We start from the raw sequence: 16,779 nt of genomic DNA, 5'->3' as shown, positions 1-16,779 counted from the left end.
CTCGTTAGGGAAGGGCAGCAGCATCATAACAGTACATATACTCACCGCATTTTTCTCGGATCCTTCCTCCTCAGGACTCATCCACCTCTTCAGACAGTGGGGCTGGTCTCAAAATTCCTCAGTTCCTGGAACTGAACAAGGGAGAGTGACTTTTTTTCTGGGACGACCGCCTTCTTTCTCTTGCGTTCTTGCCTTTTTCTGGCTGTAGTTGCCCCTAGGAAGCCATGCTGTCTGAACCATCTTCTCAGCTCCTTACCAGTCAAGTACTCTTGACTGCCCCTCTGCCCTTGCTGGTTGTCACTGGAGATGTGGTCTCCTGGTATCTCTTGGTTAAGAGCTGCCCTCTGCCCTCTATTGTGTTGGAATTCCATCATTCCCATGGATGGTAATGAGCCTAGGCCGGGACCACTTTCCTTCCATCATCCGCATCAGCCTGCAGAGGAGAGCAACCACCAAACTTCTTAGTGATCCTGCGGCACCTCTCACCAGAACACTCCTGATAGCTTTGGTGAATGGTGTGTCCTCTCGGTCCTCCTGTGGAACATAACCATGAGGCGATGCAACTGGCCTCACATTCTCCATCCATTCCAGCATGCCTGCATCGCTCAACCTTGTTGTTCCTTCCTCTACCATCTGCCAGTCCAAGGCAGGCATTTCCGTGGCTCTCCTGGTGGGCCATCGCTTTCTTAAAGCTTCTAAGGGCCACTCTGGCAGGGAATTTCCTCCATCTCCTGGAGTCCTTGCCAGTGTCTTAAATCCCATGACGTGAGAAAGTGCCTCCGTTCAGTAAAACTTGTTTATCCAGTCTTATATCTCAGTCCCCTTAGTCCAGCACTCTCAAAATCCAATCCCATGGATATTCCCCTGCTCCTGCCAGTACAGGCTGGCGATTTCTTGCAACTCCCTTGGTGTATAATTTCTTTTCTCCCTTATCAGGCTCAGTGTATCCCCAGAGAGGTCATGGAGAGGAGGTAGGGTTTTCCCTGGGAGGGGCACCAGTGGCTTTGTGGGGGAGTAGACTCTGTAGCCTCTACCAGCACAGAGTAGGTGCTAGCTCTTGCTAGATGAGGATGGGCCACCCTGCAAGCTCTGAGGCCTCAGGGGGTGGGGCCCTGGAACAAAAGAATCAAATGGTATATTAGAACATATCTATTTAACACAAAAGATGGTCGTCATGGTGAAATCGAGGAACAAAAGGACATGTGACATGTATAAAACTCATAGAAAATAACAGATGTAAATCTGTCTATATTATGAATGCATTAAACACTCCACCCAAAAGGTAGAGATTATCAACCTGATATAAGAACAGGAATCAACTCTATGCTCTCCACAGGCGATACACTTTAGAGTTAAGGACTTAAATCCACTGAGAGTAAAAGCACAGAATAAGGATATACTACGAATTAAGCAACCAAAAGAGTGCTGTAGTGGCCATAAAAATATAAGGCAAAGTAAACTTTTAAGACAGAAAGAGTTATTAGAGACAAAATTGGACATCTTATAATGACAAAAGGAACCCTGATCCAGGAGACATACCAATTTTAACCCCATATGCACACAACAACAGAGCTTCAAAATATATACAACAGAACTTGACAAAACTGGTGGGAGAAATAGAAAATTCGACAATAGTCTCTGGAGGCTTTAGTACTCCACTCTCAATAGACGATAGAAAACTGAATGGAAAGTTAACAAGGATATAGAAGACTTGAACAACAGTCTCTATTAACTCGAGCAAACTGACGTCTGTAAAACACTTCATTCCACAGCAGTGGAATACTGTTCACATTCTTTTCAAGCCCTCATCAATCGTTTTTCTGGATAAAACATATTGAAGGCCATGAACCTAGTCTTAGTAATTCTAAAAGGATCTAAATTATGCAAAGGATTTAGCCTTATGCCGGTAGAGGTGTGTGAGAGACAACAGTATCACTTAAGAAGGCTTCAAGGAAAGCAATGATCTTAGGGAACAGCCAGCTTTTGGGTAAGCAAGAAGATGAGGGGAACATCTAGAGACATTGAGGATTTGGGGGTACTTGCTCATCATGGACCATCTTCACTCTCACCTGATGACCTTGCTCCCTATTTCCCCGAGGACACAGGGCAATCAGAAGAAAACTTCCCTCCTTCCTCATAAATGTTTTCCTCTATTTGGGATCATTAGTATCAGCATACAGTCACATCATTTCTCCTAACTTAAGAAACTCTCTTCTGATCCCACATTCCCTTTGAGCTACCTTACACTTCCCCGCTCAGCTTTAAAGAAAAACTCCTGTAAAACTGTTGTGTGTACTCACCGTATCAAATTCCTCTCCTCCCATTCGCTCTTCCTCTTTTTTATTGCATATAAGAAACCTTCATTGAAAGCTCACCATGTGCTAGGTACTGTTCTGAGACCTGGGACTATATCAGTGAGCAAGACAGATCAAGTTCCTGCTCTAAAGGAGCTTACATTTCTGTCATAGGCTTATCAGCAGTATTTTCCAAATCTTCAAATATGGTCATTCCTTTGTTCTTGGAGATTGCTTTCCCAGACCGTGCTCCAACTTTTATTGGTTGGTAAGGGTGCTGCATTGATCTAGAACATTCCTTTGCCAAGGCCGTAAGTGGGATCTTCTGTTTCCTGGAACTCACTTTTTTTCAGTTTACTACAATGTTTTTGATGGGACACATCTTCCAGGAACTTTCTGAGAAGAGGTATACGGGAGATGATTTCTTTTGAGACTTTGCATGAGCAAAGTTTGTCTTTCTCATGCTGAACTGATAGCTTGATATATAATTTGAGGCTGGAAACTGTCACTAAGGATTTTAAAGGCATTGATCCACTTTTTTTTTTTCCCTTTTCAATGTCCCTTTTGAGAAGTCTGGCATTATTTTCAACGCTATTATGTTGCCCAATCCTTTATACGTGACTCCACTAAATGTTTTTCTAATATAACCTTTTGAAATTATTATAGTAAAATAATCGCTTTCCGTTTCCAGTACCATGAATTTTAACACACAGATAAATTCGTGTAACCATCACCACACGCAGGATTTAAACCAGTTTCATCCACCCCCAGATCTCCCTGATTCTGCCCCTTTTGTAGTCAAACTACCTCCCCATCCGAACCTCTGAGAACCAGTGATCTCTTTCCCTTCCCTATAGTTTTACCTTTTCCACAATGTTATACAAACATAATCATACAGTATGTAACTTTTTAAGACTGGCTTCTTTCATTTAGCATAATGCATTTGTGATTCATCCAAGTTGTGCATATATCAATTGTACCTTCATTTATATTTCTAAGTGAATAGTTCTAATGTATGGATGTACCAGAGTTTGTTTATTCATTTACCTATTGAAGGACACCTTGGTTGCTTTCAGTTTTTAGTGATTTATGAATAAGATTGCTATGAACATTCATGCAGAGGGTTTTTTGTAAACATAAGTCTTCGTTTATCAAGGGCAAGTTCCAAGGAATGGGATTTCTGGGTCTTATGGGAATTGTATGTTCACCTTTACAAGAAATTGGAAAACTGTTTTCCAGAGTGGCTGTACCCATTTTGCATTCCCTCCGTCAGTATATGGGAATTCCAGCTCCTTCGCAAACTCACCAGTACTTGGCATTGTCAGTATTTTTTATTTTAGTCATTCACGCAGGATTACAGTGGTATCTTCCGATGGTTTCAGTTCATATTTTCCTAATGGGTAATGATGTTGAACATCTTTTCATGTGCTTATTTGTCACCCTTATACCTTCTTTGGTGAAGTGTCTATATGTGTCCTTTGCCTATTTTTAAAATGAGTAGTTTATTTTCTTATAGTGAAGTTTTCCTGTTCTTTGTATATTCTTTTTGGTTGTTATTTACAAATATTTACTCTCATTCTATATCTGTCTTTTCATTCTCTTTTTTTTTTTTTTTTTTTTTTTGTGAGGAGATCAGCCCTGTGCTAACATCCGCCAATCCTCCTCTTTTTTTGCTGAGGGAGACGGCCCTGGGCTAACATCTGTGCCCATCTTCCTCCACTTTATATGGGACGCCGCCACAGCATGGCTTGCCAAGCAGTGCGTCGGTGCGCGCCCGGGATCCGAACCAGCGAACCCCGGGCCGCCGCAGCGGAGCGCGCGCACTTAACCGCTTGCGCCACCGGGCCGGCCCCTGTCTTTTCATTCTCTTAACAGAGTCCTTCTCAGAGCAAAATTTTATGATTTTGATGAAATCGAATCTAACAGTTTTTTCTTAGAGTTCCTTGTGAATCAGCCTTTTTCTGTTATTTCTAAGAATTCTTCCCCGAACCTCCAGTCATGATGATTTTCCCTTACGTTTTCTTCTTAAAATTTTGCATTTATATGTTTTACATCCATATCCATGATCTATTGTGAGTTTAGTTTTGTATAAAGTGCAATACTAAGGTTCAGGCTCTTTTTTTGTTTCTTTTTGGCATACGGATACCCAAATGTTGCAATGGCATTTGTGAAAAGACTATGCTTTCTACATTGAAATTATTTTGCGCCTTTGTAAGAAATCAATTGGCACGAGTGACGTCGGCAAAAGTGGTGAAGTAGGTACCTCCAAGGGCCAGTCCCTTTACAGAAACACCAAAAAATCAAGCAAAAACTATGAGAATCGACTTTGTCTGAATTCTGGAAAACAGTCAAAGTTTACAGCAGCTAAGCATATGCTGAAACAAGAAAAAGGCAAGTTAAAAGTGGTAGGAAATCTTTGTGGCATTTCTACTTGTCCTTGCCCTGTGCCGCTCAATGGTTATCTTGAAGACTGCAGCCCACGTTCCCAGTGCAGAGCTCTAGTCCTTGGTTCCAAAAAAAGCAGAGCTGACTTATTCTCAAGGAATTCTGTTTCTTCTAGTCTGTCTGGGGGCTACCTAAAGGACTGATGCATCAGTTTTTTTTTCTTTTCTTTTTTTGAGGAAAATTGGTCTTGAGCTCACATCTGTTGCCAATCTTCCTCTTTTTCTTTTTTCTCCCCAAAGCCCCAGTACGTAGTTGTATATCTTGGCTGTAGGTCCTTCTAGTCCTTCTATGTGGGACTCCGCCTCAGAATTGCTTGATGAGCGGCCGGTAGGTCTGTGCTCAGGATCCGAACTGGTGAACCCCAGGTCGCCGATGCGGAATGCATGAATTTAACCACTGGGCCACCGGGCCGGCCCTGGGACTGATGCATCTTATTCAGACCTAGCTCAGGGCAGAAGAGCAGGTAGATATTCTTGTACATATTGTGAGGCAAACAATCCACGGCCACCTGGGCCAACAGACTAGGGTTGAGGCATTTGATTGAGTGCTGAAAGTCTGGGACAAAAAGCTGGGGACAGAGGGAAACTACAGCATTCCAAATCATTCATGTTTACTGGGGAATTAAGAAAGCCGTGTGCATGTCCAGGGCAGAATGCATGCCTTAAAAAGTCCTGAGAAGACCCTAAGCTTTCACCTCTGGATCATCTATAGACTCAGTAAAAGCATGATGTGAAGGTTAAGGTGGAGTTTGAAATGACCTGGCTAAGCATTGAAAAAGTGCCTCAGCACAGAGCCGATGTGCAAAGACAAGGAGCGTTTTTTCTTTTGTCCCTACTTTTTCTTCGTCTTTGTCTTCTTCCCCCCCCCCCCTTTCTCCACCCGCCCCTGCCTCCCTTTCTATCTTTCTAAGGATTGGACTGAATTCTTTAAATATTTGGTAGAATTCACCAGTAAACCCATCTGGTCTTGGGCTTTTCTTTGTTAGAAGGTTTTGTTTGTTTTACTGATTCAATCTTCTTAGTTCTTATTTGTCTGTTGTTCATGTTTTCTATTTCTTCATGATTCACTCTGGTAAGTTGTATGTTTCTAGGAACTTGTCCCTTTCTAGATTATCCAATTTGATGGCATATAATTGTCTATAGTGGTCTCTCAGGATCCTCTGTATTTCTTTGGTGTAAGTCGTGATGTCTCCTCTTTCATTTCTGATTTTCTTTATTTGAGTCCTTTCTCTTTTTTTCTGAGTTAGTCTAGCTAAAGGTTTGTCAATTTTGTTTTCCATTTCAAAAAAACCACCTTAGTTTTGTTGATCTTTTCTCTTGTTTTTCTGGTCTCTGTTTCATTTTCTTCTGCTCTGATCTTTGTTATTTCCTTCGGTCTGCTAACTTTGGGCTTAGTTTGTTCATTTTCTTGTTCCTTGAGGTGTAAAGTTAGGTTGCTTATTTGAGATATTTCTTGTTGCTTAATGTAGGTATTTATCACTATAAATCTCCCCCTTAGAACTGCTTTTGCAGCATCCCATAGGTTTTGGGATGTTATGGTTCCATTTTTATTTCTTTCAAGATTTTTTTTAATATACCTTTTTATTTCTTCTTTGACCCATTAATCATTCAGGAGTGTGTTGTTTAATAGCCACAAATTTCTGAAGTTTTTAGTTTTGCTGCTGTGGTTGATTTCTAATTTCCTACCATTGTTGCAGGAAAAGATACCTGGTATGATTTCAAGCTTCCTAAATCTGCTAAGATTGCTTTGTGACCTATCATATGATCTATCTTGGAGGATGTTCCATGTTCACTTGAGAAGAAGGTGTACTCTGCTGCTGTTAGATGCAATGTGGTGTATATGTCTCTTAGGTTCATTTGGTCTAGAGTAGGGTTCAAGTCCATTTCCTTGTAGGTCTTCTGTCCGAATGATCTATCCACTGTTGAAAGCGAAGTACTGAAGTCCCCTCCTGTTATTGTATTGTGTATTTCTTCCTTCAGGTGTGATAGTGTTTCCTTCATATATTTAGATGCTCTGATATTGTGACCATATATATTTCCTATTGTTATCTCATCTTGATGAATTGATCCCCTTATCATTAGATAATGTCCACTTTGTCTCTTGTTATGGTTTTATCTTAAAGTCTATTTTTTCTGATATAAGTATAGCTAGCCTTGCTCTCTTTTGTTTTCCACTTCCACTGAATGCCTTTTGCCATATCTTCACTTTGAGCCGCTTCTGTGATCTTAAAGCTGAAGTGAGTGTCTTGTAGGCAGCACATAGTTGGGTCTTGTTTTTTATCCGTCCATCCACGCTATGCTGTTTCATTGGAGAATTAAATCCATTTACATTTAGAGTAATTATTACTAGGTAAAAATTCACTAATGCCATCTTATTAATTGTTTTCTGGCTGTTTTGTAGTTCCCTAGTTCCATTCTTCCTCTCTTGCTGCTTTCTTTTGTGAATTGATGATTTTCCATAGTGGTGTGCTTTGATTCGCTTCTCTTCATCTTTTGTGAATCTACTATATGTTTTCCCTTTGTGGTTACCGTGAGGCTTACATGAAAGGTCTTATATATATAACAGCCTACTTTACACTGATAAAAATTTAACTTAAATCACATGTAAAAGCTGCATCCTTTACTCCTCCCTTTTACGTTTTGATGTCACCATTTACATATTTTTAAATTGTGTATCCGTTAACAAATTGTTGAAACTACAGCAAATTTTAATACTTTTGACCTTTACCCTTTATACTAGAGTTAAGTAGTTACATCACCATATTACACTATTAGGTTATTCTGAATCTGAGTATATGCTTTCCTTTACCATTGTGTTGTGTATTTTCATTTGTTTCATGATACTAATGAGCATCCTTTTGTTTCAGCTTGAAGAACTCCTTGCAGCAGTTTTTGTAAGGCACGTTTAGTGGTGATGAATTCCCTCAGCTTTTGTTTATTAGAGAAAGTCTTTACCTCGCCTTCATGTCTAAAGAATAACTTTGCTGGGTAAAGTATTCTTGGTTGGCAGTTTCCTTCTTTCATCACTTTGAATATATCATCCCACTCACTTCTGGCCTTCAAAATCTCTGATGAGAAATCCACTGATAGCATTATAGGGGTTCCCTTGTGTGAGAGATTGTTTTTTTCTCTTGCTTCTTTTAAAATTCTCACTTGGTCTTTGATTTTAGACAGATAGATTATTATAATGTATCTCGGAGAAGATGGTTTTGAATTGAAATTTTGGGGTTATCTATTAGGTTCACCAACTTGGATATCCAAATCTCTCCCCATTTTGGGGAAGTTCTCAGCAGCTATTTCCTTAAATGTGTTTTCTACCATCCAATGATACATACAATTTCTCTTGATGGAGTCCTATAAATCTCATAAGCTTTCTTCATCTCCTCCCATTCTTTGTTCTTTTTGCAGCTCTGATTGAGCTTACTGATTCCTTCTTCAGTCTGGTGAAGTCTGCTCTTAAAGCTCTCTATTGAATTCCTCAGTTAAGTCATTGTATTGTTCATCTCCAAAATTTCTGTATGGTTCTTTAGGTTTTGTATCTCTTTCTTGAACTTCTCAGTTTGTTCCTTTATTGTTTTCCTGGTATCATTGTGTTGTTTATCTGTGTTTCTCAGTCTACCATGTGATCCATCCTGGATTATATTCCGTGTGTAGTTGAGAAGAGCGTTTTTGGGTGGAGTGTTCTGTATATGTTGGTTACGTCCAATTGACCTATATTGTTGTTCAACTCCTCTGTTTCCTTATTCATCTTCATTTTCATTGTTCTATCCATTATTGAAAGTGGGATATTGAGATCTCCTATTATTATTGTATTGTTGTCTATTTCTCCCGTCAATGTTGAGTTCATATATTTCAGTGTTCTGATGTTAGGTGCATATATATTTATAGTTGTTGTATCATCTTGGTGAATCATTAAAGGAAATGGATAATGAGAAAATATGGATGAAGAAAGGAGGAGTTCCTGGTGTAGAGATTGAGGATAGACGTGCATGAGGTCGTCCAAGTTCACCAAGGACTTACTGACAGCAAAGACTAGAATGCATGGTTTTTACTCACCACGAGTCTCTCATAGTACGACTGTCATCACATAACCCCCTGTGCAGTAAGCTGGGCCTCTGACACAGCTAGGGATGGCCCCCCTTGCTGATCCTCACTGACTGACTTGCTCACTCATGCACCTTCTGCCCTCCCTGGAGTCTGAGAGAGGACAATCTATTCTGCCTGCAGAGTTCAAGTTCATATTTGTAAACAAAAACTTGAGGCCCCTGGTGTGCTGCACACGTGGAATTTTGCTCAGGGCCCCACCAACACAGCTGCATCAAGACCAGGCTCACACATCAGCAAATCTCTGAGATGTGCAGCAATTGAGACTTCATTCTCTACCACTGTTTTACTTGCCTATTGCAGCCAAATGCCTATTTGCATGCCTATTGCATGACAAATGACTACAAATTGAGTGGCTGAAAAAGAACACAAGTTTATTACCTTACACTCCCGGAGAATAGAAGTCAGACACAGGGATCCCTGGTCTAAAATCAAAGGGTCATCAGACCAATGTTCCATTCTGGAGGCTCTAGGGAGATTCCATTTCCTTGTCCCTCCAGTTCTAGAAGATGCCTGCATTCCTTAGCTCATGGTCACCTTCATCGGTCTTCCCAGCCGGTCAGAGTGGATCAAGTCCTTCTCATATCACATCACTCTGATCCACACTTCTGCCTCCCTCTTCTACATTTAAGGTCACATGTGACCATCTAGAGCCTGAATGGGTAATCCAGAAAAATCTCCCCACCTCAAGTCAGCTGAGTAGCAACTGTTATCGCATCTGCAACCTCACAACCCGTTGCCATGCAAAGTAACATATTAGCTGATTCCAGGAATTAGAGTGAGAGCATCCTTAGGGACCACTACTCTGCTCACCACAGCCAGCTCCAGCTCCAGTGCTCACCTCCTCCTACCTCCCTTGAGTGAGTCAACCCACCCCAAATATCTGGAGGGAGTGGCTGGCGGGTTGTGGTGATGGCACTGCTGGTGGTACTGGTGGTGGTAGACAGGAAGCATCTGCCCAGGAGTTGAACAGGTAGGAGAACGAGGCAGGAAGGGGTCTAGGGCTCTCGAGACAGCTGCCACTGCCTCCCTGGCTGGCGAGGAGGCTTGAGGGGAAAGGCCAAATGCGAGCACTGGATTAGGGGAAAGGTCCGATCTCCTCTTTTCCCTGGACCCAGAGGTATTTGGTTACTCTATGCCTCAGTATCTGCCACTTACTTCCCCTGGAACTGGCAGGCACCAAGCCACGGTCTGTGACGTACATATTTACAGCAATATGATTGTGCCGTAGTTGGACTGAATATGGCAGAGAGAGATTGTGCGCTCAGAGCAGGGAAGGGAGGCTTGGCAATACTAGTCACCAAGGGTTGTGTTCACGCGCTCCCACGTCCCCTTCCACGCTCTTCTCCCCTTCCTCACCGTGGCCACCGTGGCCCCGTGCCTCCCCGGGCAGTGCTTGTGCTGGACTGCCCCCAAAGCACCACATGCCTGCAGGTCTCATGGCCAGAAATCCCAGCTGGAAAGTCTCTGCCAAACTTATTCATTCAGACAGCATCGTGCTGTGTTGCCTCGCCAAGAAATCACCTTTCGGTGAGGGCCAAAGCCAGAGCCTAAGCCTCAGTCAAGGCCACCTTCTCAATTGAGGGCTTTGAAGTGGAAAGATTAAGCCCCAGGAATGTTCCTTTCAGGCCCAGAGGTCTGGGGTTGTCCCATCCTCTGCTTGATGGTCTGTCACCGTGAGTTCACCCCCGGGGGGCGGGAGGAGACAGGGTGAGAATATGGGGCCTTCATGGTGGAACCAGGTTCCCCCGGTTTTCCAGGGGCAGTTACTCTTTTCTACTCATCGTCCCTGTGCCTATCCTGCTCTGTCCCGGTTAGCTCACCTTGGGGCAGTCTCCTCCGTCAGCTCTCTGCTTCTAAGATGTGGCATGTACCCACTACTCTGAGCCCCCATCCTTCCCCTTCTCATTCCATCGGCGGGCACAGGATTTGTCAGACATCGTGGGATCGCAGAGTAGGATCCAGACCCTCTTCCAGAGACTCCAACATTGTAAGCCTCTGGACACACTGTCGTGGAGTTTGGTAACTTCCATGTCAATCCTCTCCCATGTTACAGGAATGTTTTAGGAACACCCCTTGGAAAAAGCAGATCCCACGCAGACTTTTGCTCATTTGATCCCTTACAGGTTCTTGACCACAGTCTCAACTCCCCTTACTCATGAATCACATCTTTCTCGCTCAAGGGAGATTATCCACGATTAATTTTATTCACACACAGACACACACACACACACACACACAGGCCAATGTTGAATGTTCTATCGACCACAGTCTCATTTTGTGTATTAAAAGCTCAGTCTCTCAGGAAAGGTCTCTGGCAGAACCCACCAACACGCCACCCAGAATCTGTCCCTCTGAGTCTCATGCCGGCACAGCCCTGGGTCCGGGCTGAGGGAAGGAAGTGATCCCCGACCTTAGGGGAGGGGGAATGCAACCTAGAGATCAGACTACATCTTGTGTAACCTATAGAGGCAGTCTGGGAGACTGAGCTGGGACCCAGAAACACCATTTCCAGCAAAATGTGTGTCATGCAGGTGGTCCAACAGTATTTGAAGGGGAGCGTGCAAGAACATTGAGACCTACCAACCACACTTCCTGTAGAAACTGCCGGGCCACTTTCCAATCCAGGCTATGGAAACGTACAGGCTGGAGGAGATCCGGTGAGCTGGCTAGGACAGGAAGGACGTGAAAGCTCCCATGGCTAGGCCATCCACATCTAGCAGCTGGCGGGCAGTTTCCTCCAGGTTGGCCCCACAACAGACTCATTGCCCAGACAGTGGCCCAGAGAGTAACCTGCGGTTTTCTTCCGTGTCCCCTGTACCTTCCCTCTCGGTCCACAACCCACCAACCCACGGGGCTGACTTCTGCCTCCACCCCTCTACTGAAACCAAGGAGGGAGAACTGGCAGGACTGGTAAGCGAGTGTCAAAGGTGAGGGCTAAAGTAGAGAGTAGGATGAAGCGCAGGCTCCAGGGTCAGTTGTCAGTGTGCAGGGTGGCACCAGAGGGAGGTAGGGACCACCAGAGGGAGGACTGGGCCTGGGAAGGGGGAAGATGAGCTCAAATGTGCTCTTTAGCATCCGTTGAGGTACAGCTGCAAGGGAGGAAACTGACAGGCAGAAAGCCACGGGAGATATCAGGGTGCCCAGACAGCAAAACACGGTGGTCGGGAGAAGCATGACCGTGATCCCAGTGAGGGAAGGGAAGAGGGAATGGAGCTCTGCAAGGGGTCATGGAATCCTGCTGAGCGGGAGGGGAAGAGCAGTGAGGAATGGGAACATTGAGACCCCAAAAGAGGAGGGGTTTCAGAGAACTCCAGGAGAACCTGCAGGGGAAAGGAGGAAGCGCCAATGTGGCCGGGCAGCGCTCACACAGCACCCAGACCCCAGACCCCAGACCCCAGACCCCAGGCCCTCTGGTGGCCTGACTGCAGGGTTCCTATCAGAGGCTGGCCCAGACTCCCCACAGGGAGAAGGCCCACCACAGAATGCCAGAGGTCCTCTTCTGGAAAAGACTCTGAAATACTCAGTTCCCCAGCCCACTCCGCCCCTCCCCTCTGCCCTCCCACCCACCCAAGAGAGGACAGACCATGGAAGATGAGAGGTACTTTAATTTGAAACTGCCGTGAACTGGGCTGGGGAGGGGGCAAAGAAAGGGGAGAGGAAGCCCTGGCTGAGGTACAACAGGAGGGAACCAGCTTGGCCACAGCTCCCAGGCTCCAAAGGTACCAGCTACTTCTCTTGTAGGAAGATGCTGGCTCAACCTGTGAAACAGAGCAGGGCCAGGGAAGAGCCTCAAGCCAGGTCCCGCCCACAGCCCTCCTGAACAGCCACGACTGTGGGAAGGGCTATGGGGTGTGTAACACTCACTTGAAAGGCTCTGGAACTTGTCAACCAGGGACTGCATGGCGGCTGAAACAGAGAGAGGCATGAGCAGGACCTCCACACATGGTGATCTAGAAGCCCATGCCCATGTCACTGTGGGGAACCGCCTAGCCCTGCAACCTGAAGCCCCCTCCAGCCCCTATCAAAAGAGACCCGGGCCTGACTCCCTCACCCACCACCTGAATTACACGTGGAAATGTGTTCTCAACAGGAAGGAAATATGCCAGTGGGTCTCAAGCTTTGGGGCATATCGGGACCATTCAGAAGTTGTCAAACAAACAACCTAACAAGCAGCTCACAAGCCACACCAAGCAGCAGTTAAAGGGACAATCAAGGAGGGATCTCTGGGCTTCCTAAGAGAAGGAGATCTCCAGGACTCGTTCTCATTGACAGAGTGTGCATGCAGTTCAGACAATTCTTTCCTATTCGCACACGCACCCGGTGTACCTGACAGCAGGGTCCAGGGCTAGGCCTGCTGGGTTCTCCTCCCCACAGGAACGTTGGTCCCTGTGAGCCCACCTGTCCCTGTAGCCCACCCCCACCCCAAGGCCCTGGGTTCTGCACTAAGACACTGCAGTTGGTCCCAGGGCCTCTGCCCTGGCTCCAGTATCAATCAGAGGTTCCTCATACCAAGTTGCTCTTTCAGGTCGTCTACTTCTCTCTGTAGCATGAGACACTAGGCCAGTAGACACCAGACAAAGAGAAATTATTAGTATCTTCTGGCTTCCTCGCTCCTCCACCGGCCCACTCCCCCGACCCGTACCTCCCAAAGCCCAGTGGCTAAACTGTCAGGGGCTCCTCAGTGGAAAGGAGGTGCCAGCCCTCCCTTGGGTGATGGGAGGGGGATGGAGGACACATATGTCAGTTACCATCGACAAGGACCCCACCATCTACTTTGGGCCTGCATTTCTCGGAGCCAGAGAAACAATACCCGCGGACAGCCCTGAGCTCCAGGTGGTTGCTGCTGCCTTTTGGGTCTTGGAGGATGGTGAAGTGGCTCCTGGTCACCTGAGAGGGAAAGAACAGGAAATCCAGCGTCCAAGGCTCCCAGGGAAGTGGAAAGTGAGGCAGCACCACCCTCTGGTGGCATCAACTTGCCCCTGCTCTGCCTTGCACTTCTAAGTTTCTCTTGGACCCAGCCTCCCCTGTTCTATTCCCCAGGGGCAGCCCCCACACCACTGGGGACCCCAGGACTGTGGCTCTGGGTTGGACTCTCCCTCAGCCACAGCCACAGCCACAGCCTGGCCCCGGGATGAGCCTGTGGCTGAAGGGAACTCAACAGAAAAGGCTCTGTCCTGCTGAGACTCTGTGTCCGCAGTTGCAGTTTGGGGCAGTGCTAAGGAATCGCCCCTGCCACGCAAACCCCATGCCGAGTGATGTGGCTTAAGGCCAGCCCCGTCCTACCCTGTTTCCCGTGGGAGAAGCTGCCTGGGTAGGCAGGGAGGCCTGGGAGCAAGGCTGCGTGCCCAGCAGACACAGATCCCCAGGACAGACAGAGCCAGAGGTTTCCATCCTTGCCCCTCTCCCCTACTCCTGTCACACCCACGAGACTCACCGGAGGCTGCGGGCCCTCTGGGCATGACATCTCCCTGGCTCAGGGCCAAGGGCTGTGACTTTCCCCGAACTTGGCAGGCTCCGTTGTTGAGGTCGCCACGGCTGCCTTCTCCACGGTGCTTGCACGGACAACATGGCCCTGGCCTGTGTGCTGGGAGCTAAAGCAACCATTTCTCACTGATCTGGACCGGGGATGCGTCTGTGTGTGTGTGTGCCCTTGTGTGTTTACAGGCTGGGGTGGGCCAGGGAAAAGGGAAGGGAATTCAGAGGCTGATCTCCTCAGCACTTTCTCCCTCAGTCAGCCCCAGGCCAGGAGGCAGAGGTGAGCCAGGGAGAGGAGTGGAGCACTGAGAAAGTGCAGGACCCCTGCAGAGAAGGCTTGGGGAACAGCTTGGCAGTAGGAATCGCGAAGCCCACGCGTCTGAACGCTGAAGCTTTGCGGCCCAAATTTTAAGGAGTGCCCCGATCCCAATCAGCTACCAGTCCTCCCTTCCATCCCAGCCCCTCTCTGGAGGAGGGGGCAGGAAATGTGCCAAGGGTGAAGAATGGTGCCCGGCACACACTAAGTGCTAGCTTAAGGTGTGCCCCGCCTAGAATGACCCCCATCTGGCATCCTAATGACCGAGGACCCCAGTGAGCAGCCCCGTGGGATCGACAGAGGGAGCACTGGTAAAGAAGTGTGTGGCGGCGGTGGGGAGAGGCAGGGAAAGAGGAGGAGAGGGCCTACTCACTTGTCCCTGTGGGGCTGGGTCTCTGTTTGGGTCATTATCTTCTCCCGCCGCCACCACCAGCTCGGACTCCCTTGTCCTCCTGGCCACTGATTTCTTCCCAGTGCCGGTGTGCTTGGACTGCTTGGTTCCCTTGCAGACCAAGGAATACTTCTTGGACCTCCCAAGCAGCGGAACACCACAGATTGGAGGAATGTGGCTGGATCCAGGCGAGCTGCCGAGACTCTCTGCCCCCAGGCAGGAAAGATTCTCCCCTGGGCAACTTGTGAGGCATCCCCTAGGGATTCCTTCTCTTGGGTTGCCTTCCTCGGAGGAGTGGCCCAGGCCACGCCGCCTCCAGCAGCACCAGCTTCCGGGTAGCTGGGCCTGCTCCCCACCTTGCCCCAGACCACACTTTGCATTTTCTTGGAGGAAGAGAAGTCCAGCTCTCCAACAGCCTGCCTTTGCACAGCCAAGGTGAATGCTCGGGCATTGGAGGACGGGAAAGGGCCTGGCACATGGGGGAAATTCTCCCTGGCATGGAAACTGCAGTGTCTGGGTGTGTCCCGGGATCCTCTGGGCTGCTGGGCTTGGCTTGGCCTCCTTCTTTGGGGTAAAGGGTCAGCCTCATCAGCTGTGTCTCACTGAACTCGTCTGATGACTTGGAGTCAGAAGGCAGCCTGAGCGGGCCTTCCGCGGAGGGCCGCAGGCGACCCGCAGTGCCCATCATCCTGCTCCTGCTGCCCCTTTTAGGGTTCCCCCAGGCCCGGCCTCCCTCTGGCCCACCGAGATGGAGAGGGGCGGCAGGAGCCGGCTGCGACTGCACACAGCTAAGGGCAGGCGCGCCTCGGCCGCTGGCACCTGCCTCGAGGCCCGCGCCGCTCTCCGGGGACGGGTTTCTCCAGACGCTCCGGACAGCCCACTCGGCCAGCTGCTGCACCACGCGTTCCCCGCGGGCTGGTGAGCCAGGCGGGACGCGGAGTCCACAGCGTCCCCCTTGTCATCGGCCAGGGAACTACGGCGGCCTTGGCGGCCCCAGAGCACCGGCCCTCCCGCTTCCATCACCTGCTGCTCGGACTCCAAGCCCTCGGGGTCTGGGAACCCGCCCTCGCCCTCAGCCCTCCGCGGCGCCCCCAAATCACGGCCTAGACCGGGTGCCCGCGGGGCGGGGGGCTCGGCCGGGCGGACGCCGCCCGCTCCTCCCTCCGGCTGAAACCCGCCCCCGAAACAGACACCTCGTCGGGGGAGCTCATGTCGTGAGTCTGGGCAGCCCCGGGTCGCATCAGGGGGACACGATCGCCCTGGTCGCGGCGGGACGGGCGGGCGGCGCGCCTCAGCAGCGGCGAGGCCTTCGGAGGACGCCGTCCCTCCCCAGAGGCGCCGCACGAGATCGCCTCAAACAACGCGGCTTGCCGCGCGCCTTCAGCGCGACGGCGACGCCTGCGCCGCGCCCTTCTCATTGGTCCGCCCCCCGCCAACCAGCGCGCCCCTTGTGGGCCCGCCCCTCGAGGCCCCAACCAATCGGGTGCAGGGCGTCTGGTTTCCTCCTAAGCCGGTCGCTGGACCCCCAGTTGGAAGCCCGTCCCGTGCCTGAGTCTGGCTGTCGGGGCTCTCGTCCCACCTCTTCCCAGTATCCGCCTCCCCGCGCCACAACCTACCTTCCAACTGCAGCCGCAGGTCTGAGCCCCCGTTTCCCGGGTGCAGAGGGGGGCAGTGCAACTACCTGTCTTCGGGTGCTGGCGGGTGGATTGGGGATTGTGAGGAGAAACTTCAGTACCCTGGTGAAACACCTAG

General features: G+C 48.6%; 1 pseudogene; it reads right to left on the bottom strand.

The window, feature by feature from the left end:
- Positions 1 to 12,435: 12,435 nt before the first annotated feature.
- Positions 12,436 to 16,352, bottom strand: LOC147911890 (uncharacterized protein CXorf49 homolog; annotated as a pseudogene).
- Between the last annotated feature and the right edge of the window lie 427 nt (positions 16,353 to 16,779).

Source organism: Ceratotherium simum, chromosome X (assembly GCF_057802395.1).
Source record: "Ceratotherium simum simum isolate JZ-2026a chromosome X, ASM5780239v1, whole genome shotgun sequence".
Taxonomy (NCBI): domain Eukaryota; kingdom Metazoa; phylum Chordata; class Mammalia; order Perissodactyla; family Rhinocerotidae; genus Ceratotherium; species Ceratotherium simum.
Note: the sequence above shows the minus strand (reverse complement) of the source record. Positions and strands in the feature narration are given on the sequence as shown.